This window comes from Canis lupus, chromosome 13, assembly GCF_011100685.1.
Source record: "Canis lupus familiaris isolate Mischka breed German Shepherd chromosome 13, alternate assembly UU_Cfam_GSD_1.0, whole genome shotgun sequence".
Taxonomy (NCBI): domain Eukaryota; kingdom Metazoa; phylum Chordata; class Mammalia; order Carnivora; family Canidae; genus Canis; species Canis lupus.
The window spans coordinates 19973079-19999910 of NC_049234.1; the positions used below are offsets into that span (position 1 = coordinate 19973079).

General features: G+C 41.6%; 1 protein-coding gene and 1 long non-coding RNA gene across 2 annotated transcripts in view; one reads left to right on the forward strand and one right to left on the reverse strand.

Moving 5' to 3' along the window:
* Window positions 1-26832, reverse strand: part of SNTB1 (syntrophin beta 1) — a 232668-nt gene that overhangs the window by 189238 nt on the left and 16598 nt on the right. The window lies entirely within an intron of this gene.
* Window positions 1-26832, forward strand: part of LOC106559625 — a 44941-nt gene that overhangs the window by 14397 nt on the left and 3712 nt on the right. The window contains exon 3 of the long non-coding RNA XR_005368600.1: window positions 21815-22004. This is a non-coding gene — a long non-coding RNA (uncharacterized LOC106559625). The remainder of the gene's footprint in view (window positions 1-21814; window positions 22005-26832) is intronic.

Below are 26832 nucleotides of genomic sequence, written 5' to 3' on the forward strand. Positions count from 1 at the left end.
CCTCCATTCTGCTCACCCCTGAAACCTACCCTTCCCAAGTTTTGTCAAGAGGGCTAAAGAATGTTGATTTTTTTTCCAAACTAGTTTGAGTTGGATTCTGCACTTGCAACCACAAGAACCCTAGCATAATCATTAGTGAACCCCAATGCACATAGGTTGAGATGGGGGCATGAGTTACCCACCTCTGGACATATTTAAGGAAGAATATAAGACATAGTTCTCAATTAAGGTGATCTCTGCACACTGATTTGGTACTCCTCCGAAGTCTAAATTCTAGGAGAGCTGCAAGATGGTCAAGAACATGCCCTTCATTTGTGCCTCAGTCACTTCTGCATGGGTCATTTGCTTCATTATCTCCAACCCCATTAACAACTGAGAGAATGTGGCAATGGCCCACTTACAAGACCTCCTGGGGAGATTGCACAATCACTCTGGTAAAAAAAAAAAAAAAAAAAAAAAAAAAAAAAACAAGAGGGAGGCAAGAGAATTTACCTTTGTTTCCATGCCAAACCATGGCACAGTGTGCAACTCTTCTTAGGTCCCTTATAGAACTGAACATGCTGCCAGGGTTACAGTTGGAGGACAGCCAGACAGACTCACAGCTACTACTCGATTGCAAACCTTAATGCTATGGCCTCCAAAGGGGGCTCAAGAGGCTAGTGTGGTCACCTCACTTTCCTCAGGGAAGTTGTCTTTAATGAATAAGGGAATCTAGACTGTGTATCTACTTGTTGCCTGCACCCATCTTATTCTTTAAGGCCAGCACAGACCCTCCTTAGCATCAACCCACTTAAGATGAGGAAGTATTTCTGATGTCTTACAGCTGTTGTACATAACAATAAGGAATGAAGGAGTTTATAACCAGTTGTGGCCAAGAGTTCTCGAGTTCCTATTCTCGATGGAGATCATAATAGACCCACCCAGTATTAGAGGATATACACAAGCTCAACAGTTTGTGGCTTAGCCTCTTTTCTACATGAAACCCAAAGCAGGGTTCAGAGGACAGAGTGGGTGGAGACACGGCCAACAGAGTTAAGACCAACCTAAAACTATTCAAGCATTTCTACCTGTTTATGAATACTTAGAAGTTTTCCCTGGCCATTAGTCATGACTTCTTGAGATGAGATTGGCGGTCTGCTTTGAATCCTTATTTCACAAATGAGCCCACCTCCTCCCCAAAGTGGGAGTCACTTCTTGATACCTTAAGAATTAAAAATCACATTGAACATAGTGATGCATATTCAGAAGAGGCTTTATAAAACTGAGGGACCACAGCTATCACTGGGAGTCCGTAAAGTTAACAATTGCTGCTCTGTCAGAAACTGCAGCAGTGTCCTTGGTGCTCCTAAGAAGATCCAGCCCTTAGGCTGGGATCCACGGACTCTCTCTTGTCCGAGACTAACTCCAATGTCTTTCATTCTGAACCAGTCTAATAAATGCTTATTTGGTTGGCCCTCCAGTATACCCCACAAGCCTATAAGCTCCTTGTGGGCAGGTCTATGTCTTCACTCATCTCTGAATGTAATAATCCTTTCCAACACTTCGTAGGTCCTCAGTAACTGTTGATTTTCAACTCAAGCATAACACCAAAGAATTTGAACTTACCCAGGACTCGTGACCAGAATGGGTTAACCCAGTGCTCAGCAAACTTTTCCTGTAAAGCATCAGATGGTAAATATTTTAGGCTTTGTTGGCTATAGTCTCTGTCACAATGACTCCATTCTGCCATTAAACAATACACAAATGAATGAGAGTCACTATGTCCCAGTAGAATTTTATTTTTGGATACTAAAATGTGAATTTGATATAATTTTTACATGTCACGAAATATTGTTTTCAACCATTTAATAATACAGAAACCATTCTTAGCATAGGCTGTACATAACAAGAATGGCGAATTTAAGTTTCTGATTTGACATGCAAAGAGATCAGAAGTCATCACTCCCATCCGCACAACAAGAAAAAAATCTAAAAAACTGAAAACCAACAACTCTTCTTAGGTCCCTTAGAGAACTGAGATCACAAAGCAAATCAATCCCTTCAAAACTAGAGAGATGGGCAGATACAGAGAATCACATCTTACTTGGAATAGAAGCTCTGCTGGAGCCAGCACTGGGGAGGAATACTTAACTATCCTTTAATTATTAATTGTTGGATATTGAGAGATTAAAAACTCTTGGAGCCTAGCCTTGAGGGGTCCCTACAATAGCCTGGGTTTTATCTTAAGGAACTCCATATAGCTTCTCACTGTGAAGATTGGTGGAAATTCTCCTCATGCTTCCAGCAGAGGGAAGGTAAAGGAACCATTTTGAAACATACCCAGACAGTTCTGTTCTCCTTAACAAGACCTGCCTTCAATGGAAACTATTTTACCAGAGTCTAAACCACTGACTAGGGTTTTACCAGAGCATAACTGATGTGAGAGAAAGGAAATACCCAACTTGAGCCCCTTCTGGCTTCCTGTCTCACCGATGGTGTGAAAAAACTTGTGAGAAGCACTTGTGAAGAATTTTATACAATCAAATTTATTGATCTTTTTTTTTCATTCTCCACATGGAAAAAAAAAAGCCATAAACAAAGCCCAAAGACAAATGGGAAACATATTTGCAACTAATAGTAGGCTAAAACTATAAAGAACGCCTACAAAAGTTAGTCAACCCAACAGGAAAGATGGACAAAAAATATAGACAGAAAAAGAAATTAAAAAGCTCTTAAATCTACAATGATTAAAAACTCACTGAGGACTGAGACCCAATCACCAGATAACAGAGTCCTTCGCTGACCCTATGTCATACCACATCAACAGGGTTCCTGTATAATAACAGGAGAGAACTGAAAAGAAATGCAAGGCTCAGATCCAACCCCCAAAGGAGTCTCTAGGGAAACTTAAGACAACGGGGAGGACAAAAACAAGGACATCAAAGGAAATCTAGCCTCTGACACCTATAGCTACAGCAAATAGTGAACACTCTAACTCCGGGGTGGATAAACAAACAAAAAGAAGAGGGAGACCAGAATTGGCCCATAGGCCATAGTTACCCCACTCCTACACTAAACTCTAAGAAAAGCCAGGTATTCCATGCCACTCTCCAGAGTAGCAAATAGGAAGCTCAGGTTCATATGCAAAAGCTGGCCTGGACCATGCCCACAAGGGAGAACAAATGGTGGCCTATAGCCTTACCCAAACACAGTTCTTCTATTTTAAGTCATTTTTTAAATTAATTTTTTTACAGCACATAAAATTTTAAAAGGAAAAGAAATCTTTGAACATATTCCATTACCTAGGTACATCAAATATATTTAATTGAAGAGCTCTCTCCTAGACCTTCTCCATATATATAGTGGTGATCATAACGTAGATGCAGCTGGAGCTGGCTTCTTCAAACTCATCACTTTGCAGCTTCCAAACCACTATGTAATCTTTATACTTAGAATTCTAAATAGGTATAGTACATTCCGTGGAGCAACCAGAGACTTTTAGTGGAAGGGTTTCTTTTTACTAAAATTGTAACTCAGAATGGGACACTGGATTCACATAAAGGCTAGGTTCCAGCTATCCATGTTGCAATGGACTGATTCCCAAAATTTGTATGTGGAGATCCTAATGCCCAAGGTAATGATGGTAGGAGAGGGGGCCTTTGGGAGGTGCTTAGGTCATGAGAGTGCCTTAAAAAGAGACCCCAGAAGGAACACTTGCCCCTCCTTCTGCTATGAGGATCCAACTGAGAAGTCTGCAACCCAGAAGAGGACCTTCATCTGACCATGCAGGCGCCCTGATCCTAGATTTCCAACCTCCAGAGCTGTGAGAAATAAATTTCTATTATTCATAAGGTACCTGGTCTGTGGGATTTTGTTACAGTAGCTGGAACGGAAAAAGACATGTGACCTTCAACTTATAGACTACTGGTCCTCAATAAAAATAAAACCACTGGAAAAGAACCCAAACAGTCCTTTACAAAGATATCTCAGATACTTTTTCAAAAGCAACCTGTTTTTCCCAACTTCTCAGAATTTTTTCAGTTTCAGTAGGATGATACCCACGTTTAGAAGCCACCGTTACCACGGATCCCAGAGAACTGAATCTGATTACTCATTGCGTCCTGTACCTTAAGGGCTGAGTATTGGGAATTTCAAGAGTCACATATAAAAGTGCACCAATGGTACCAGCTGGCAGGGAGCATGAGACATGCCAGCATTTTTATAAATGTCCTCCCAGTCACTACAGCTCTTTTCCCTGACAAAGACCCTGCTGTTTTCAACCAACTGCAGGTCCAGCAAATTGCACTTAACTAGGATAGTGGTTCTGCAAAGCAGGCAAAACATTTACCAGGATGAAACCAGCCAGGAAACCCATTTCCTTTATCCTCTAATCAGGATGAAAAGAGGGACGGGGTTCATGAAAGGCTGTGCATTAGGGTTTGATCCCTGTGCTGTCATCTCTTGTTACCTGCATGAAAGAAGGGGACTGTTTGGTTTGGAGGGTGGGGTGAAGGCCTCCACTTGATTTTGCAACCCAGCTGCTATTCATCTATAGGCTCGCTGCCAACATAAGTTACTCCACCATGTGTGCCATTTCTTCTCTAGTTTAGATTCTACTGTACAGTGTTTTGGGCTTTACTGATCTAATAATGGATTTTATCAACATTTTGTCCCTACCTCTGTATAACCTAAAGCTGTGGTCTTTGGGGACAAGTTCCTTGTTTAACCTTATTTGTGTTTGCCCCAGAATCCAATACGTTGTTTAGTATACAATGGGTACTCAGGAAATGCTTACTGGAAAACAAAACAAAACAAAACTAGGCAATGGAATTTTGCCTAAACAGGATAAACATAAAAATAGCTAATATTTATTGAGCATTTAACCTTTCAAGAGTGCCTGACAACAATCCCTTGTGGTAAGTAGGACTGACATCCCCATTTATTAGATGAGGACACTGACACTCGGAGGTACATAGGCACATACAGAGCTGGCTCTGAAGCTCAGTCTCTTTGTACTACATTGAACGATTTCAGAAACTTCTACCTCCAGCATGTACATGATTCTCACAAAACTTCTTTCAATATCTAGGCACCATTGTGAGTCCTACACCTCTCATTCCTGTATGTCTTATTTCCCATGAACTGCTTGGTAATGAAGCTCATTGTAAAATGTAAAGCTCTTCTTGAAAAATCAGATGGAGGACTATAGAAAAAAGGAATGCAGGCTTCCTGGAATATTCAGAAAAATGGTTAGCTTACTACTCCATCAAGAAAACTTCAAGCAAAGATGAGAATTCTATTGTTGGACTCTATAATTGTTAAAATGTTCTTTCTTCCTGGAGGAGCTGAATTCGGCCTCCCTGTAACTCACAGTTATACTGGTCTTTTTCGTAACAGAACCAATATACTCCTCCTTTCCCCAACCACCTGGCAGATATCTGGAGCTTATTGCCTGGTCTCCCCACTTTTAATTTAGACACCAAACGGCATGGTATTAATAAAGAGTCCAACTTGTTTTCAGTACATAAAATGTACAGGGGATTTTAAAACAATGTACCTTCAACAAGAAGAATAAATTACAGATGGACCAAGATATAAACTTAAATAAGAGAGCTATACAAATATTAGAAGAAAAATGACCTTTTAAAATTATCTTCAGGTGAAGTAGCCCTTTCCACATAGGACATAAAACCTGAATGACCTTGAAAAAAAAAAGATTAGTAAATTTGACTATATAAACATTTTTAAATTATGGAAAAAAACGAAGTACCACTAAACAAAGCCAAAAACAAACAAGAGACATACTTGCAACTAATGAGAGGATAATTTCCTTAAACTATAAAGAATACCTACAAGAGTTAATCAACCTAACAACAACAACAACAAAGGGCAAAGAATATATAAACAGGAAAAGATATTTAAAGGCTCTTAACCTACAACATGATACCCAACCTCATTAAAGTAAGTGAAATGTAAATCAAACTTACCATGCTGTTTTTTTCACCAATTAGACTAGCAAAATCAAAAAGTTGGATAACACAATGTAATGGACTAATATAAAAATGGGAAGATGTCCTCCCTCCCTCCCTCCCTCCCTCCCTCCCTCCCTCCCCACCTACCTATCTTCCTTCCTTCCTCCCTCCCTCCCTTCCTCCTTTCCTTCCTCTCCTCTTTCAAAAGGTAAAGGACTTGGTGGGGAGGAAAAGCTAACTCTGATGGGCCAGTGTTTTACTTACATTCCCTTAAGCAATCCTCACAACAATGAGGTTATTTCTATTTTTGTAGCTGATGAAAATGAGGTTCAGAAAAGATAAATAATTGGCCCAACCTGGTAAACAGCAGAGCGGTGATTCAAATCCAGGTACGACTGATACAAAGCTCAGCCTCTTACCACCCATTTATCTCTGTATTCCTAACAGTTCTTGCTGCATATATTTTATAGCGATGCTCTTTGGCACATAAAGTTTTGAATCTATTATATCTTCACCACTGATTGCACCATTTATCAACGTGAAACCACTGTATACAACACTTTTTGATCCCATGCTATTTTTCTCATTGTTATCCACTTATTATCTTTTTTATTATTAAATCAGTTCACATGTATTTTAGTACCAACCATATACCAACTATCCATGGGCAATACCAAAGTGAATAACATCTGTCTTCAAGGTAATTGAAGAAGATATAATAGAACAGTGTACAATGCAATAATGGACTAGACAAATTTTATTCAATTAGCCATAAATGCAAATTACTGCCTATTGCTTTTTAATCCACTTTGAAATATTTTATGTGTTAAGAGAAAAATGTAAACCTATGTATTTACCATAATGTAGACACTTTGGGGTTTATTGTTAGTGTTCTTTTGTTTCCTGGTGTTTTCCACTATTTCTTTTTCTTCCTATATAAGCTATGCTTTTTATGCTATATCCATTTAGAAGGCAAGCATCCTATTTTCAATTATAAGGATGGTTATCACAGAGATTTTTTTCACACACACACACACACACACACACACACACACACACAAGTCTCATTTCTCTAATCAAAACAAATAACAAAAAAGCCTTAGACCATATTTTATAGATTACCAGGAATGCAGTGCTTATATTTCTTTCTGCCCCACCCTACTCCATTATCCAGCCTTAATTAATTTATTTGGGTTCCCAAACCTACTCATTACCTTGTGAGCGTACACTCGTGTATGTGTATGTGTGTGCGCTTAATTCTTTTTCAAAAACTGTTTTTGTCCTTTGTATCCAGCTTGTTTCCATAGTTACAGCAATTATTAGCATCAGTTCTTAATGCTGGCCATTAGTATTTTTATTCGCCTGACCTTAAAGTTCAAGCAAAGCCAAATGATGATTCTCTGGGGATCCCTGTAGTGGGTGGGAAGTTTCCCATCCCAATGTACTTTATAACTGTACACAATGTATATAGTGTTCATACACACACCAGGTGTATGTATCTCAACAATACAAAGAGCTTCCTGTTTAGATGTATTACCTGCTTTGCTTATACGCTCTTTAGTCCCTGAAAATGCTAATAATCACAGACAAAAAAGGCACTAGGCAGATCTACTGGTAGAGTTCCTTAGAACAGGCTCCAGAGTTAGACTATTTTGGTTCAGACCTGAGCTCTGACACTTATTACTGTGTGACCTTGGGCAAATCACATAGCGTCTCTGTGCCTTGGCTTCGGTGAAATGAGGATAATAGTTCCTCAGAGGGTCTTTCTGAGCCTTCGGTGTGATAAAACACATGGAGCCCTTACAAGATGCCTCCCTAAAAGTCTCATCTATCCCTAGGCTTTTAGCAGGCTTTGTTGTTTCCTGACCACAGTGGCCAGATTATTAACACCCTAGGAACCGCCATTCACCTTTCTGTACTTTCCAACACGAACCTGTCTCATAACTGGTAGGCTGTAAATGAAGACTCCGAAGGATGAAAGGAGGAATGCTACATCCCTATTCCCAAGAGTCCTGCTGGAATCACTCGAGTGAAGGGGGTCACAGCCCAGTCAAGCAGCAGGATCTTTCTGGGGCCTGGATTATTTCACCACAACTACATTCAATTGCTTTGCTGATCTTCCCAAGAGCCAGACAATCATTTTGATGATCTAAGTGCTGTGCTGGAAAGAAAAGCAGTTGTTTCTGTGTGTGCAACTCTCCACAGAACAGCAGCAAAGCCAGCCACAGCTATCCTGGGACTGAGGCTACCCACCTCACCTCCACATGTTTGCACTACAGTCTCCTTCCTGTGGGATATGCAGTTCTCGGGCTGGTCCAGTGTGAGTGGAACAGCACCAATCACTAGCCCCTTGGCCACATGCTGGTACCCTGGAGCTGGGAGCTATGGATGCATGGCAGCTCGCAGCATGAAATGACACAATGTACCAGTTTCTGGGTCCAGACCTAAGAGACTGGCAGCTCCCACCTCTTGGAACGCCCACTCTGGGGGATCCCAGCAGCCATGTAAGGAGTCCGTCTACCTGCGAGGCAGCTCTGGACGGTTTGTTGTACAACAACAAATAACCAGCACACAAAAAACGCCCACCAGAATGCTCATTATAGTCCTAATATGTGAGGTTATTATTATTTTGGGATTTACCCAAACTCACATAGCAAATCTGCTGTTGGGCAGGACCTAGAACACAGACAGGCAGGCACCCCTAGCCCAGTGCTCTCTCTCTCTTTCCTGAAAGTGCTTGTTCTTGCTAATCAGGGAGCAGTTGGTGATGATCAGCCACTGCATTTTGTGGGAAGCATGTCTATGTACCCTAGGTGTCTTTTCTATCCTGACATGCAATCCTTTCTTCCTCCCAGTCTTTAACTATGTCAACGCTTAACTCTACAATAATCACTCTTGGGATGCTCTCTCCCGTTCACCCCACAAGGCCAGGTGGCTTTTCTTCTCAGCAAATACTGATCCTCATGGAGGGACTGACACAAAGAAACAAGAAAAACAAGCACCATTCGTTTTGCCAAAAGTGGTCTTTCCCTTAACTTTCCTTACCTCATTCCCTACATCCATCTCTGTCTTCATGATATGAGCTGTGCCTAAGAACTGGGCATTCTTGGCCTGATTTCAAGTGCTTACTGAAAAGCACTAGATCTTAAAACAATTTAGCCTTCAATGTGAAACAGAAGCATATAAATCTTGTGTGCAAGATGTACCTCTTAAAATACACACTCTTAACTATGGAATCATTTAGTCTAAGTGGACCAGGCTTATTGTCTTAAGCAGTGTATTTCCGGTACTAATCTTTACCCGTGTTTTAATATGGCTTGGGAATGGGAAAGACAGCCAATGATTAGAGGAGTTGTGGTCTTGGAATTCTAGAGGGAAGAGTCACGGTAGATGCTCTATCTCTAGACTGCTCACTCAATGGAAAGCTGAGAGAAGTGATTCTGGGGGGGATCTGACATTGACGGTAACACTGAATTTGTGGCTGGGAGAGAAGGGAGCCAAGCAGCCCCACATCCCCAGGAAAGGAAATTGCTCTGTCCCAGAGGGAGGTGAACAAGGTTTTGGGAAACGAGAAAGGTCCAGAGACCCAGTCAAAAATTAGAAACTCAGAATCCAGAGAGTAAGATAAAAGAAGATCAGAATTTATGGAACTTAAATTTATGGAAACCCTGGGTGGTGTCCTCTTTTAGTCTCTATTATTTCTGCCATCTGAAGAGTAGAGAAACAATTGTTCTTCAGGAAAAAGCACCTGAAAAATTTGTGTCCATACGAGTATAAAGAAAAGGACTTAGGGGAAAATATATAAATAATTTTTATTCCATTAAATCACAAGTACTTACATTTCTTTGCTAAGAAGTGAATATAATTTAGATTATGTAAATGTTTACTTTTTTTTTCTAGCAGTCAGTTGGTTTGGACTGGAGAAGACTTTTATTGGTTTCTGCCTTCTCCCCAGTCAAGACTCATTTTCAGCTCAAGGGTCTGACTTGAAAGCAATGGAAAAGCATGCTTAGAACAAAATAAAACCATGCCCTCTTTTCTTTGAAATTTAACCCCAAACATAGAGCTTTAATCAAGTTCTCTAAGTATCTTTATAACAGAATTTTGCCCTACCACCAGAGATCTTCCAAAATATGCCACTCTCAGAATTCTATTGGGTCACAATGTTACAATACGTGTTTTATCTCTGTCCTATATTTGTCCTGTTAAGAACACTCTAGACTGCCTCAGGTATGAGGTTAGGGACACACTTAAAAATATATATATATATATATATATATTATAACTAAGGAGGCAGATAAATATTTCCCTGTATCCCATACCATTGGCATCAACTAAACTGAAATGAGAAGGGTGGGGAACGCCCAAATTTGTGTGTACCTGCCACATACAGGACAGAGGAGAAAACAGGCCTTAAATTGATGGACTCTGGGGTCCAGAGCTGGAACAGAAGTTCTCTAGTTTACTGCAGCAAATGACATTCATTCAAGGCTGGAGGGGTCCCTGGAGGGAATGGGAAGAGAAGAAAAGAAGGGGATGGGAAAAAAGATGCTGTCACAGAGGCAGCCTGACAAATAACACCTTTCATTTAAAGCACCCACAAGTGTGCCACAGTTGGTGGTACTACATCACTCATAGCCCAAGGAAGAAGGCAGTCCTCACCACTTATGAATCCATAATCCTAGAGAAGACACTTGCAAAATAATGCTTTCTCTAAAAACTAACAAAGCAAAAGGACTGCGATCTAAAGAGAGATCTGAATGGACCTGGGGTAATGCAGAGGAAAGCTTCTTAGAGGAGCCTATGTTGAATGAGTCTTAGAGGGTGTTTAGCGGGGATATGAGAATGCACCTGTGGTCTACAAGAAGCCCAGACTGCATTGTTCACCACAGGACAGAACCAAAACTTCAGATGAAATGCTCTGGCTTTATCCATTTGAAGAAACAACTTCCGAATGCTTATTCCATGTCTCTTGGTAGTAGTTGAGGATACAAGGATAAGACAGACATGGTCTGGCCCCTCAGGAATCCTCAAGTTAATAGGGAAAGAACCACACAAAGAAATCATCATAACCAGTATGGCAAGTGCAGAACAAATGATTACATCCAACATCCACTATGGGATTACTGCCTGCCGAACATGGTAACTTTCCAGTGACCCCATTTAATAGTCCCAAACACCCTACAAAGTAGGGACCATGACCATCCAGATGAAGACATAGAAATGAGTCATTTGCTCAAGCTAATGTAATCGTTCAAGGTCACTGACATTAGTAAGGGGGGAGGGGAGTGGTGGCTGGGCTTTAAAACATGTTCTGGATTTGAAACCATATTCTTTTAACTACTATGCTATATCTCTGTACAGTTTGCTGCGGGAAGGAAACAATAATTGGACACAGTGCTATTTTGTTTACTCCTATCAATGGCTCTATGACACTGGCACAGTGTCTATGTTATGGAGGAGACAACTGAGCTTCAGGGTGGTGCAGGTTCTCAAGATCGGTTTGGTCTAACTCCAAAGCTCATATTCTTCTTTTTTTTTTAATTTTATTTATTTATTCATGAGACACACACACACACACACACACACACACACACACACAGGCAGAGACACAGGCAGAGGGAGAAGCAGGCTCCAGGACGTGGGACTCAATCCTGGGTCTCCAGGATCATGCCCCAGGCTGAAGGCAGCACTAAACCACTGAGCCACCAGGGCTGCCCAAAGTCCATATTCTTTCTAGTAAACCACAGTCTGGGTAAAAAGATAAGGCCACCAACTGGCTGGGAGGTCTTGGAAGACTTGATAAAAGCAAAGAGAGTTGAGTTGAAACTGGAAGAGCAGGATGTGACCGGTTCTATAAGAATATTCCAGGTGGCATGACTGATAGTGGCAAAGACACAGAGGCATTTACAAGCATGCCCAATGAAAGCCTGGGCAGACATTCAGTGTGGCTACAGAGGGGTGGGGGTGGGGGAGCATTATAACATGGCACCTTGGTAAGCTGAGTCTGGGTGTGCAGGACCATTTGGCTATCCCAGGCTTATGGGTATGGATGTGATTCTCAGCATTTGAGGAATCCTCAGAACTTTTTAAGAAGGAGAAAGGCACAATCAGATTTGTATTTTATTTTATGAAATATTTTTAAAAAGATTTTATTTATTCATGATAGACATAGAGAGAGAGAGAGGCAGAGACACAGGCAGAGGGAGAAGCAGGCTCCATACCAGGAGCCCAACGTGGGACTCGATCCCGGGACTCCAGAATCGCACCCTGGGCTGAAAGCAGGCGCTAAACCGCTGAGCCACCCAGGGATCCCATTTTATGAAATATTTTATTTATTGATTTGACACAGAAAGCAAGAGAGAGAAGGAGAGAGCAAGCACAAGCAGGGGGAGGTGGAGAAAGGGAGAAGGGTCCCCACTGACAAGGAGTCCAATGTGGGGCTCGATCCCAGGACCCCAGGGTCATGACCTGAGCCAAAGGCAGACGCTCACCCACTGAGTCACCCAGGCACCCCCAGATTTGCATTTTAGACAGATCTCCCTGGCAGCTGTGTGGCGTAGAGAGTGGATACGAGGCAGTAATTGGATTTGCAGACATTTAGGTGGTTTACGTTGACAGAACACGGTGAGAGAAAGGAGCGTAGGATGAATCCAAAGTTTCCAGCTTGGGAACCCGGTGGCAGATTACAGAAACTCAGGAGGAAGAGCAGTTTTCTGGAGGAAAGTGGTGCTTTCCATCTCGGCATGTTGAGCTTGAAAAGCCATTGGCACATCAAATGGTGCTACCCATGAGGCAGCGCAAAGATAATTACCAAACTCCAGGGAAGACTTGATAAGACTCATAAAGCTAAACTTTTGTCATATTGTATGTGTCTAAAACCCAAAGAAAAGGAGTTAGTGAGAAAAAGAGTTAATGAGAAAAGGACAAGGCAGGTTAATAGTCACTGAGGCCTACTTTGTCTCCTGTGTATTTTGCTCAGGATAGGGATGGGGTTGCTTGTTTGTGTGGGGTTCCTTCTTCCCACTCCTTCTCACGTAGTTGGATTCACTGAGCAAAAAACAGTGTCAGGTTTTGGTGCAAGCGATATTCATTTGGCGACAGGCTAACCGCATCCTGGTGACCCCAGCTCCGGAGAGAACAGACCGGCCTCCAGTTCCCTGTTGCAGTGAAGTCCAGCTCTGGCCTTGGGCAGGAGAGTAGAGATCACAGCATGCAACATAAATCTCATTTTGGTTGAAACCAAACTTTCTGCTTTTGGTGTTGGCTAAAACCAAAATTGTTGGCGGGGAAACAATGGAGTAGTGCAGCAAGGTGACCCCAGCTGTGAGTGGAAACCAGAATGGACTCCATTAAAAGAGACAGAGACAGAGAGAATAAGAGGGAGAAGGAAGGATGGAAGGCAGGAAAGAAAGAGAAGAAATTAAGAAACTAAAGTCTGCCTACATCCCAGGGAGTGATGAAGACGCCTGCACAGCAAGGTGAGGCACGGTATCTGTTGACATCCCCTTCTATGGAGGAATGAGCAGAGCATCTTGGATCAGGAAACCTTCATTCTAGACTCATTTTGCCATAAACTGCCAGTAGGACGTTAGGACACCCTGCATCTCTTCAGGCTATCAACCAGAGGCTGTCTCTGGGCCTCCAGCCGTCCTACATTTATATTTCATGGCTGCTCCCAGGAGATGCTCTTTTATCCTGGCATAACTACCTCCCTTCCTCTCTGGTGAGGAAGGATCCCTGATCTCTCCTAAAGATGCAGGAAGGGTGTCTGAGCTATTTCTAAAAGCTCTCAAGGGTGATAAGAGACCCAGGTCACTTCCACTTCTGAAATTCCCAATATGCCATGGAATTAAGAGACGTATATTCTCGCATGCTTATATTTTGCAAATGACTCTTATTTACAACCACAATAAAACTTCGTTTGGGAACAATGTCAAAAGTCTCCATTTGAGACCTTTTACGAATCGGGAGGCCTACGGTGAAATGTCCCACCTGCTCCTCTCTCATAAATCTGGTCATTTCAGTACCACCAGGAGCTTAGCACGTCGCTGTCACGTGGCGGATAATAAAGAAGTACTTGCTAAATGAAAAATGCACACATGGATGAATAAACAGTCTGCATGTCCTTGGGCTCTGCATACTTCATTAGGAAAATAATCAGATGACAATATGGTTATCTGAGAAGCATGTTGATTATAGTCAGCCCCCATGACTGGGTAGATGCTCAGAAATCACCTTTAATCTACAGATCTAAGGGACAGAAATAAGACTCTTACCTACTAATTAGAAATAATACCCCAGTTTTAGCTGTAAGCCTCCAATACCAATCTTCGACTGGGATACATTTTGATCATTTCGATTTACAATGAGAAAGGACAGAATTCTCCAGAAGCCAAAGACTAGGTCCCCTGAAAGAGCACCTGCCATGGTTTTATTCATAAATGTTTTTGAGGGGATTAGGAGAAAACAGATGTTTAAGTAAACCCTTACTCACGGGTAAACAGGACACTCAAAGACCAACCAAAATGCTGGATTTGGAAAAACCCCAAGATCACGCAGCATGGTCTTGATGTTACAGGTATGTATTCCCCACCCAAACAATAGCTATTGCTCTCAAAGTTTTATTTTTCAGCCAGTGTCTCCTGCTAGATTTTCCCAATGAGGATTTCTCATTGGTGGCTAGAAAGTGGAGAATCATCTTGGAGATACAGGGGAGGAACAAAAAAAAAAAAAGAGAGAGAATCAGCTGCCAAAGGTATTGGTTGGTTTCCAATACCTCAAAATGGTAGGGTCAGTTCTCAAGATTTCCCATAAATGTGCCTAAACCGCCTATGCAAATCTGTGCTTCAAATCCATAGCCCTTGGAAGGAAGAAAACACGACTTGACATGTACCTTCCTCACAGAGTTCATGGAGAGGATTAATGAGTTAATAAGCATTAAGCATTTTGCAAGCCACAGGTGACTGGCAAACATTATTAGGACCACATTTTTCCTACCAAAATGGTTAAGGTTTTGAACAGATGGTAGAATCCCAGGAGAAATGTCCCCTTGTGATACAGGAAACTAGATGCCCAGTCTCAGGTAATAGGCTGCCCATAAAAATGCCCTAGGTTGTCCAGTCACTAGTGGCAGGGACAGATTTACACAATATGAAGGCAACAGTATCCCCCAAAGCACTATTGAAAGTAACCGAAGTAATAAGCAATTCCAATTAACGGTGGCATTTGCAGCAGCAGCAGAAACACTTTGGTGAGGCTGATGTTTCCCTGAACTCTGTCCTTTCTCAAGTCTGAAACTTATTTAGCTGTTTTGCAAACTACAGCTCTGTTAACAATGCATGGCCATTTGCTTCGGCCACATCCAGACTTTATGTGCACATGGACATAATCTAGTCAAACTGCAATCACTGTATTTATTTGATACAACTCAGGTGGTTTCCAAGATTCCTGTTAGCAGGGAAAATACAGAGTTATTAAGTTCATTTTAGGCTTAAATATGTCTCCTTCCTGGAACATAGCCTCCTAAGTAACTCTATTTACTCTCAAAGCACAAATCCTGTGAAATGGCTAAGCAGCTAAAATTTATTGAAGGATCTTCTGTACCCTGCAAAATGATATTCTATTTATCTTGCAATGTGGCATGCTTAAAAGCTCTAGAATGATCAGTCACCCAAAAAGGGAAAAATGCCGGTTGCTTTTAGGAAGGCAACAACCTCCAAATTAGGGAGTCCCAACCCTTCATTTCACCAGGGTTCTAGCACTTCTGCACACGTTTCCATTTCCAGGACAAAAGAATTCATCTTAGCAGGGCTGTGAAGAGTCAATTTCAGGAGGAGAGCACAGAGGCGGGGCAAACACTCAGGAAGCTATTACAGGACATCGGGAGAAATATAATGAGACCCTGAAAGAAATTAGTGGCAGTGGTAATTCAAATGTGGACTGACTGATTACCTATGTGTGTCAGGCTTTGTGTTAGGGGTTGAGCTTCCATTGCCACAAGGGGGGTCTCAGTCTCTGTGAGCACCCAGCACACACATAAATCACCATGAGGGGCCCCTGGGTGGCTCAGTCGGTTAGGTGTCCAACCCTTGGTTTTAGCTCAGATCACAATCTCAGGGTTCTGGGAATGAGCCCCATATGAGGCTCTATGCTCCATGGGGAGCCTGCTTGAGGATTCTCTCTCTCTGCCTCTCTCTCTCCCTACCATGTCTGTCTTTCAAGAATAATTTTTTTTTAAATCACCATGATATCTCTTAACTGCTATTACTGGGGCATAAATAAAATGCCCCCAAATCACAAATTGGGAGGACGCGGAGACTAGATAGTAATGACAAACTTCACAAAATGACATACTGAAAAGAATTTCACTCATTTTTTTAAAGATTTTATTTATTTATTCATGAGAAACACACACACACAGAGAGAGAGAGAGAGAGGCAGAGTCACAGGCAGAGGGAGAAGCAGGCTCCATGCAGGGAGCCCGATGTGGGACTCGATCCTAGGTCCCCAGGATCACACCCCGGGCTGCAGGCAGCACTAAGCCACTGTGCCACCGGGGCTGCCGAATTTCACTCATTTAGAAGGAGGAAAGTACATTTCTTGGCAACATGCGACACATGTTTGCTAGGTCAATACCTGTTGAGTCACTGATTCATGCATCCATCCAATCATTCCTTTTTCATGTGTTCATCAGGCCTCCCCTGTGCGCCAGGCTCCACATGGGGCCCTGAACATGTTATTTTGAATGAACCCCAGTGGGGACAGATGAAACAGTGGTGGATGTTAGGCTATGAAGTTTCACTTACACCCTGATGTCACTAGGGATCCAGGTAAGGATTCCTGAGCTGGCAAATGACATGATCACAACTTCTATCAAGTAAAATCATTTTGGCCTAAAAAAATTGAAAACAGAAGATCAGAGAGGCTGATGAGTGATAGCACAACCATGAAGACATTGCTACAGTGGAGAAACAGGATGGTTAAGACCCAACTAGGACAAGGGGAGTGGGCACAGAGAGAAGTGTAAGGATGTGCAAGCTGTCAGGGGACAATGAACAGAGCTCTAAGAGATGGGCAGATACAGAGCATCCGAGCCTCAGTTTCCTGATTTGGATCAATAGGAGAAGTTTGAGTTTATTCCCCAGCTGAAAGGCATTGGAGGAGGTACATTTGAGCAGGGGAGTGAAACGTGGCTGGGGGCATGCCACTTTTGAGAAATGTCTGGGTCATTCATGCAAGAATGTCCAGTGGGCCTTTGTGGAGTTCAGAATAGAGGTAGCAGCTAGAGAAAGGGATTTGAGAGTTGTGTGCAGCTAAGTGACAGGTGAGACCACAGAAGTAGACAAGCAGCAGATACAGACAGAACCTTACCAAAGTCTATTAGAGGCAGATGGGGAATGACGATTTAGTGAAAAAAGGCAAGTGGCAAAACAGAACTAGGAAAAGCTGCTCTTGTGAAGTCAACAGGCAAGAGAGAGTTTCCAGGAAGAGAGCTAATAAGTAGCAAAAAAAGCACTGAAACACAACCCCTTCTACATTCCTTTCACCACCACTCCCCACCACTACCACACCAAATTTGTGTGTCCCATTTGCAGACACATCCTTTAACATCTTTTCCAGCTATGCCTGAATACTGATCTGTGGCTGTGGTAAATAGTTAAGTCCAAGACCCCATTAACACCAGTGCTGGTGAGACTATCCAATATGATCAAGGGCTAGAAATCTGATTGGGCTCAAAGGAACCCTAAGCAGTAAACATGAAAATCCTTGTCCTTATGGATGACAAAAAGTTTTTGTAAATTGTGAATCAGTCATTGGCTTAACAGAATTTCCAAAAAAAACCCTGAGTTATAGCAATGCTGTGTTTCCAAGAAACAGGAATGGTTTCTTCAGCTCCCTGTCTTATTCTTTGGATAGTCAACTGCAATTTTCTGGAAGGGGTAAGCTACAAAACCAAAACAAGCTGGTGCCACCAATGAACATCAACTGATAACAGCAGTTTGGTTAGTACTTAAGACTGAAGAGAAAGCATTTTATCTGTGAGATATCTCTTAATTTTTTCAAGCTATTAGTATAGACATTTTTCCTTTCATAAATGTAACACAGGATATTCTGAGTTCAGTTTGTGTTTTATTTTATCTCATTTAAAATAAACAAATGCAGACAGAAAAATATAAAAGAGCAAAAAAATAACTCGGGCCCAATTGGAGCTTGAGTAATTAAACCAAGCTCTTGTCGTCTTGTGTTGTGCCCCGTGGAGATCATCTCATCCCAGGTTTCCCTTTGAGTGAAGCTAAAGCCTTTTTTCTCAAATTAGGTCCCTAGAGAGTGAGAGCCCTAAAGAGGCCTGTTGACCTACAGGCTATCAGGAATGTCTGCTGAATCAGTGATTCTTCACTTTAAAACAAGTAAGTGGTAGGGAGTGAAAAGATAATATCTAGAGTTAATGTCAAGGAAATGTAGCATAAGCATATTATTAAAGTTAGGGTGGTAACCACTGAAAGAACTAAATATGGAAACTGTTACAAGTGGTTTCCTCTAGGAAGTGGGCTGGAAGCTAGGGGCGGGGGGAGGGTGGGGATGGATGGGGCAAGAGACTGTGCTTTTCATTCTAAGACATTCTGTACTTTGCAATTTTTTTTAAACCAGTGGCATTTGTATTTGAATAATATGAAAGTGAGAAAAAGCAATTAAATATCACTATTGCATGTATACTTACTTCATCTTGTGTAATATACATTTTTGGATATATACCCACAAAGCAGAAAGAGATTATTTTTACAAAGAAAAAGACTGAGAAACCAGATATATAAGTTAAGGCCTAAGGCCACAAAATGTATAGCCAAAGTAAGAAGCCACTCTACTAGGTCTGTATTTTATCCACGGGTTATCCAACTGCCCTTTTTTTTTTTTTTTTTTTTTTTTTTTTTTAATGAATCTCACAAAACAAGAAGTGGATTTATTCTTATTCAGGAAGTTTCAGACTATACTATAGGCCTTCCTGGACAATTATTCTATCACATCTCAGCCTTATTTGACATCACATATGTTACAGAGAATGAGCACCTGGGTGGTTCAGTTGGTTAAGCATCTGCCTTCGGCTCAGGTCATGATCCAAGGGTCCTGAAATGGAGCCCCTGGGCTCTATCTGAGCAGGGAGTCTGCTTCTCCTTCTCTCTTTGCTGCTCCCCCCTCCCCACCCCCTCACTCATGCTCTCTCTAGTTATTGCTCTCAAATAAATAAATAAAATCTTTCATAAATAAATAAATAAATGCTATGGAGAAGAAGGAAAGTACCATTGGCTAGGATATCGAATTGGTTTCCTAAAAGTCACGGAAGGAGGTACAGTGACACCCCCGTATGACCACCTCTAAGTGGCCAAGTATATCAATCAGCTGCTGCTGCTCTAACAAAATATCACAAACTGGGTGGCTTAAGCAACAGAAATTTATGGTCTCCCAATTCTGGAGACCAGAAGTCCAAAATCAAGGTGCCAGAAGGGTTGGTTTCCTTTGGGGACTGTGTTCTGGGACTTTCTCAATGGCTATGAGATAACCAACTTCTCCCTACATCCCTTCATATGGTTTCCTTTCTATGAATGGCTGCCTGTCCATATTTCCCTTCTTACAAGAATTTTATTAAGTGATACTGGATTATGGGCTCACCTTACTCCAGTATGGCCTCTCCTAACTAATTACATCTCCAACATTTCAGTTTCCAAATAAGGTTGCCTTTTGAGGTATGGGGAGCAGGGAAGGTTAGGACTTCAACATTAATTGGTGGGGGAGGCGACATAATTTAACCCATAACACTAAGAGATGACCAAATCCTTGAAGTTTTCCCCCAGACATTTATAGAGTTTACAGAAGATTTTTTTTTTCTGGGTGCATATCCCATTAAAAGTTAAAATCAATTGGAAAACAAGATTTACTAGCCAGAAATTCATTTTATATTACCTAGTTTTGAACCCTCCACTAAGTAAAATGGAGATTGCTAACCATAATATTATTGCCTCTAAGTGAATAAGTACTCTAGGATGCTTTGGGACCAAAGGAAGCAATAATGATTTAAATTATAAATAAACATGTATGCATTTACACACACAAAATGTTATAAACAACAGCTGTTCTACAACAAAGTCCAACATCCAACAATGTAAAAGCATTCACCTAATAACTACATTAAAAGAGTCAACCCTCAAGTGGCTACATCACATTTTAGGGGGGCCTGTCAATTATAACCGTGCAGCTGAATGAAGTCTCAGCCCCTTAAGCCGGGGAAACACACATAAAAATTTAAAATCCAATTTACTTTTTCATTTGACCGTGATATTTACCTTCTGCTTTTTACTCAGAAAGAAAAACAAGGACAAGAAGCTTCCTTTGGATTTCTAGTCAAATGTTCTACAGGTCTTGACAGCAAGGGCACATCACAAGACACTTAAAAGGGGAAAAATTTCTTCTTATTATTAGGTCTGTCTAATCAATAGTTCTCCTAAAATAAGCAATAGTTTATTAACCTAAAGAGCTTTTGCAATTGTATCTAACTTGGGACAACTATTCTGGGTTAATTTTGAAAACAAGTGCTGGCAGCAAACTAATGGAGAATAGCAAATATTTCCCATGAGAGTAAATTATATAAAGCTGATAATTTCCCAAATACACCTACTTCTCACCCTTGGCTGGTTTCTGCTACTTCATTCATTCATTCACTCACTTTTCACTGAGTCACTCAACAATTATTCACAAATCCTAACCTCCAAGTAGGTCTCTTTCCTCAAATTTGTAGTATTACTGTTTAGAATTGGAATGCATTGTTTAAAATAAAAGTAATATTACACATTAGACTCAGTCTTGCATATTCAGTAAGTGCCCTATGTATCACAATGAGATCAGGAGAAAAATTATGTCAATACCTATAATTAAAGCATAAAACAAAATGAATTATGCTCTGTCATGAAAAAAAACTCTTTCTCCTTATCTTTAATCTTTTTTCAAACACTTCCTCCTCCTCCTTCTACTTGCCCTGATGAAAGCCTGGCTTTCCCTTGAAAATACCACTTCCTTTGTATTCGTTTGTAACTCTTTCCAGTTCTGCGCCACTCCTTTGACTTCTGTCCACCTTCAAGGGCAAAGAAGAAAAATCAGCAAACTCCACATTCCCTCCTGCCCCTTCCACATACTTGATCCTCTACAATCTTTCAATGAACTCTGCCCCTTAAGCTATTCAGAGGTGTGGAAAGTCATACTCATGACACCCTTCCCAGGGAATGTGCTTAGAATCCCTGCTGAGCGAGCAGCTGGTCATGTGGCCTGCTTTCCTGGACACAGCTATCTAGACAAAGGAGAGACACACCTGACTTAGGTCACACCAATCAGAGTCCTTCTCTGTAGGGAATTTGGAATTGCAATACTCTTCGCATAAAATGCAAAATGATGTTAAAAAACAGCAGGGCAGAGGAAATACATACATTCATATTCATCCATTCATCCTTCAATACCTACTCATTGCCTGGGGCTAGCCAAATACTGAGGCAGGTCCTCTATTGCACAGTGTGGCAGGAGGTAAGAAGTAGAAGAATTTAGCTGAAGCATAGAGTTTACCCGGAAAGTTAAAAAAAAAAAAAAAGGCTGGGGCTGAAAGTGTAGCAGGTTCAGAAAGCCGACCAAAGATTTGGGTTCATGTCACGGTTACAATGACAAAGTAGCTGGCATTACAAAATGTCTTTGAACTGGTTCATGGAAAGAAGTCCTCTGCTTTTCCATCACTTGCCTTTTAAGACTCATACCTTGAACGTAACCAAAACTGACCAAAATACAATTCCAACCCACCTTTTTTATTACTATCTCTTTCACCATAGTTCTCCCGGATTCAGTGCAAAGCAAATTCCAATGGAAGAAGAGAGAACATGGACTCTGTAGGGCTCCTCCTCCCTTGGATCATAAACACCCTGAGCGAAGGTGCTCCGTTACTAAGCTTCTATCTCTGGAATTTGCTAGAACACCTGGAACACAGGAGATCCGCAGTCAATATGCACAGACGGAAACTGAGTAAGCAACATGCATCGTGAGCTTGGAGATGCAACTGGGGTAGAATGAGTTAAAAAAAAAAATCACTCAGGATTTCTGAAAGAATACCTTGCTGGGTGTGGAGAGTAAGTCTGGGAAATGTGCTTTCTTTGGCATAAAGAGGGAGTTGGAGGAAAAAGGTAGAAGGAGAGCCAAATACTTTCAAAGAACAACATTATGTCCTAAGGATAGAGTGATTTAACGGTATGCAACACACCTGTGCTTGCCCAACGGCACAATGATTAAGAAATACTGTTATCGCCTTCAAAAGGAAGTTTTCTGAAACATTAAATATGATAACCTCCCAGTGGATTTTTCCATAGCAATTGCAGCAACCACTGCTAATCATGCTGCTAAAAAGATAAGGCAGGCTGGGGTCTGAGAGAGAGGACACAGGCTTCCTGTGAAGAAATGCTGTCCCCAAATGTAATCTATCAGCACACCATCTATCAAGTGTTTCATTCGAGGGACCAACCCAACTTCAGTTCAAAAACTTCTTCCTACCCCCTCACCACTCCGTGCCCACCCCCCAAAGTCCTAGGCTTCTGACAACCAGAATTATAAAGATTTTGGCAGTGAGGGCACAAGTTGTGCAAATCAGCTAGATAACTTCAAACTCTACATTGTTTTAACTAGTCAAATACCGATTTTCCTAAGGTGATTTTTAAAAATCCCATTTACAAGACTCTAGAACACATTAACAATCAAAGATTTAATCTGAATTTTAATGCTGCTACCAAAGAACAACAAACTCCTCCCCCCAAAAAAAACTGGATTTGTTTTGTCATCTTCGTATACTTGTGAACTGAAGCACCTGAGAAAACATTTTTTTTTAAAGAGTTTATTTATTTATTGAGGAAGAGAGAGAGGGAGAGAGCACCAGCAGGGAGAGGGGAGAGGGAAAGGGAGAAGCAGACTCCCCACTAAGCAGGGAGCCCAATGTGGGGCTGGATCCTAGGACCCCAAGATCATGACCTGAGGTGAAGGCAGACGCTTAACTGTGTCACCTAGGTGCCCCTCAAAGAACTTTTGTAACTGTGACTACCTCACAGTATCTTTCTCAATGATAAATATATGCTTCAACTTTTTTAAAAAAGATTTTATTTATTTATTCATGAAAGACACAGAGAGAGATGCAGAGACACAGGCAGAGGGAGAAGCAGGCTCCATGCAGGGAGCCTGACGTGGGACTCGATCCTGGGTCTCCAGGATCAGGCCCTGGGTCAAAGGCAGGCGCTAAACCGCTGAGCCACCGAGGTGCCCCATCTTCAAGTCATTTTTCATACAGGTCAAGCATGATTTAAAAAAAATTTTTTTAAGGTGTGGAAAGAAAAAAATCCCACAACTGGGTTTAGTTGTGACAATAATAGGGTAAGATCTAGGAAATGAAATCTTCTTCCCATCTATCTCCTTTTCCCTTCATGAATCAAACTGGAAGAATGAGCAAGCAGCTGGTGGATTCAATATGAAGACTGGCTACATCACCACCAGTTAGCAAGAAGCTGGAGAGACCTCAAGAGATCCTTTAGACCACAAGATGTCCTGAAGCCTGATACAACTCACTAACTTCCAACAGAATGCTGGAATGAGGATCTTGCTGTCTAAACTTCTCTTACCACGGCTCTCAGGCCCCACCCGCCCAAGTTAATTCACAACAGAAGAAATTTCTCAGGCCTCCCATAGAAAGAGGGAGAACCCTCTTTCAAACTAACTGGAGGTCCTCTGTAGAGTCTTAGGCTAAAGAAAGCTATTGATTGGTTCATCCAAACTAACTGGAGGTCCTCTGTAGAGTCTTTCAAACTAACTGGAGGTCCTCTGTAGAGTCTTAGGCTAAAGAAAGCTATTGATTGGTTCATCCATTCAACTAGTATTTACTGAGTGCCCACTAAGCTCCATGTAATCCTCTAAGCATTGGGAATACAGCTGTGAACAGGGGAGAAGGATAAGAAACCCATCAACAACATACAGTACAGCATATGTGTATACAGGAGCATATAAAAATCTGTACTTTGAGGTGCCAGAAAGAAAGCAGGGTAAAAATATAAAGGGGTTGTTATAACACCTAATAACAATTAGCTGTTATTAACAATTAGTTTTGTAGCTATAATATCAAGATGCCAATTCTTCAATTCTCAGATGCTAACTACTTCAGGTCATGATGGTAATATTAGTTTTTATTAGTAATTCAGTCAGTGCTGATCCTGGAATTATGGTCATTTAATTCCTTGCCCCTTGTGACCATTTCTTATCTGCTGCTTCAAACTCTGGTCCCTCTAAAACGGGGAGGAGGCACAGTCTTTGGAGAAGGAATCACAAGCTCATTCTGCTGCTCTCTTGTTTTCAGAAGGGCCTGAGAAGGGCCATGGCCACGCCTTCTGAGCAGCTTCTTGGTTTACTTTCATGGTCACAAAACCATTTTCAATGATCCATCTCCCAATTAGTCTCTCTCTACTGACTCATGGTTTTGTCCCTGGCTGTCTGTAAGGTCACAATTTTGAAAGCCATGTAAATCAGGCTGTCAGCTCTAGCTATAAAAACATAGGATGCCCATGTAAATTTGACCTGTAGATAAACAACAAATACATATTTTAAGATTTTTACTTCTTTATTTGAAATAGAGTGTGCGGGAGAGAGCGTAAGTAGGGAAGAAGCAGAGGAAGAAGGAGAAGCAGACTCATTACGAGCAAGGAGCCCGACATGGGGCTCAATCCCAGAACCCTGAGATTATGACTTGACCTGAAAGCAAACACTTAACCGACTGAGCAATCCAGATGCCCCAACAAATATTTTTTTAACATTATTTATTTATTTGTTTGTTTATTTGAGAGAGAGAAATAGTGTGAGTGGGGGGCAGAGACAGAGGGAGAAGGAGAAGCAGGGTCCCCGCTAAGCAGGAAGCCCGACATGGGGTTTAATCCCAGGAACCTGAGATCATGATCCAAGTCAAAGGCAGATGCTTAACCAACTGAGCTCCCCAGGCACCACCACCCCCCAAAAAAATATTTTTTTAGCAGGGTATGCCCCATGCAATATTTGGACATATTTATACTCAGAAAAGTTATTTGTATCAAATAACCCTATTTTATCCAGTAACCCTGCATGTGAAGATTTTGGGAATTAGATGAATGATTTCAGGAGCCTGGATATCAAGTTTTGCCTCACACAAAAAGAAAAATTGCTCCCAAGTAACAGTACTATGGCAAGGCTAGCACACATGAGAGCACAATTTAGCAGTGCCCTATGTACCACCACCACCAGTAACAACCTTTGCCAATGCCTAGCCCTGTCAATTTTGACTAACACACTAGAGAAATTTATTTGAACACTTTGCAAAGACAGATGGTCTCATTAGACACTTGACAAAAAAGAAAAATCGTGCTAGATCTCAATTACTATTTGCCCATTCCCTAAACTCCCTGCCAAATTTTTATGAGATGTATTCCAACGCCTCCCATAGGAGGTGAAATTGTTTTGCTAGGGCTGCTAGAGCCAAGTGCCACCAACTCAGTGGCTCAACCCACAGAAGCATTCTCTCACGGTCCCGAAGGCCAAGAGTCGGTAGTCGAAGTGTTGGCAGGGTCGGTCCCTTCTGTGAGGGTGAGTCTGTTCCAGGCCTCTTCCAGCTTCTGGGGGTTTCCTGGCAACCTTTAGCATTTCTTGGCTTATAAATCCATCACCCCAATCTTTGCCTTCATGTTCACATGGGATTCTCTGTGTGTGGGGTCTGTGTCCAAATCTCAACTTCTTTATAAGGACAGAAGTTATATTAGCTGGGGGACCCCCGACCCCTCATCTTAATCAACCATGTCTGCTATGACCCTGTTTGCAGATGCCACATGCTGAGGTACCAGGGGTATGCACTTCAGCGTATGAATGTGGAAGGGACACATTGAACCTGTAACGATGGTAAATCTGTAAAAGCATCAGAAAGACCAGAGGGGAAGCCAACACCCAGCAAAACAAGTCTGTTTATGGAGGCTGACAGGCAGGGTGTGTGAAGTGAGAGGTGCCCAGGGCCTGAGTCCTGCCACAGGAGTCTATGCCATGCCAGGGGAGGCTGGCAAGTGGACAGAGGGAGGCCACTCCACCTGGCAAGGATGCCATCTTCACACAGCCTGGAAGTAGGCAGTGGTAGACAAGAACGACTTCCTCCAGCCTGGTTCAGGCCCTGCCCTGGCTCTGCAAAACTGTTCCCGACGTTCACAATCCCTCCCTCATTATATGCATAGCATTCACTATCTGTAACACTCCTCTGGCAAAAGTGCTGTATGCGTTTTCTTATGTACATTCTGTCCCTACAACTATGGCAAGGGAAACTTCTGGTTTTCCCAAGGTATATTTTGCCTGCGTGTTTTACATTAGAGGCACACAAAGAGGCAATTATGAACATAACCAAAAAAATAAATAAATAAACTAGCTGAGAATGGAATTTTACACATCAGTGTCTGAGATTCCTTCTGTAAAAAGCTTGTTGTCTCGGATAATTCTTCCAGGCTTTATGGGCCTTTTCAAAAAATACACAACGTGAATTCTTGGAGCAGTTAAAAAGGTATATTAATTATTTTTCCCTGATAGCTACAGAGCGATAAAACTACCATACTAGTAACCTGGTCTCCTGTCATTTCATGACTATTGAGGCAAATTTATGGAGAGTACAGTCTCTGGAAAAATGAGAAATAATGATCCTAAGACATGAGTTATATAACTCAAAATAAGATGTATCCATATAAAAATTTTAAAGCTTTTCAAATATTTGAAAACTAGTAAATCCACTGCAAAATTCTATTTTCCACATTTTAAAAGGAAGGAT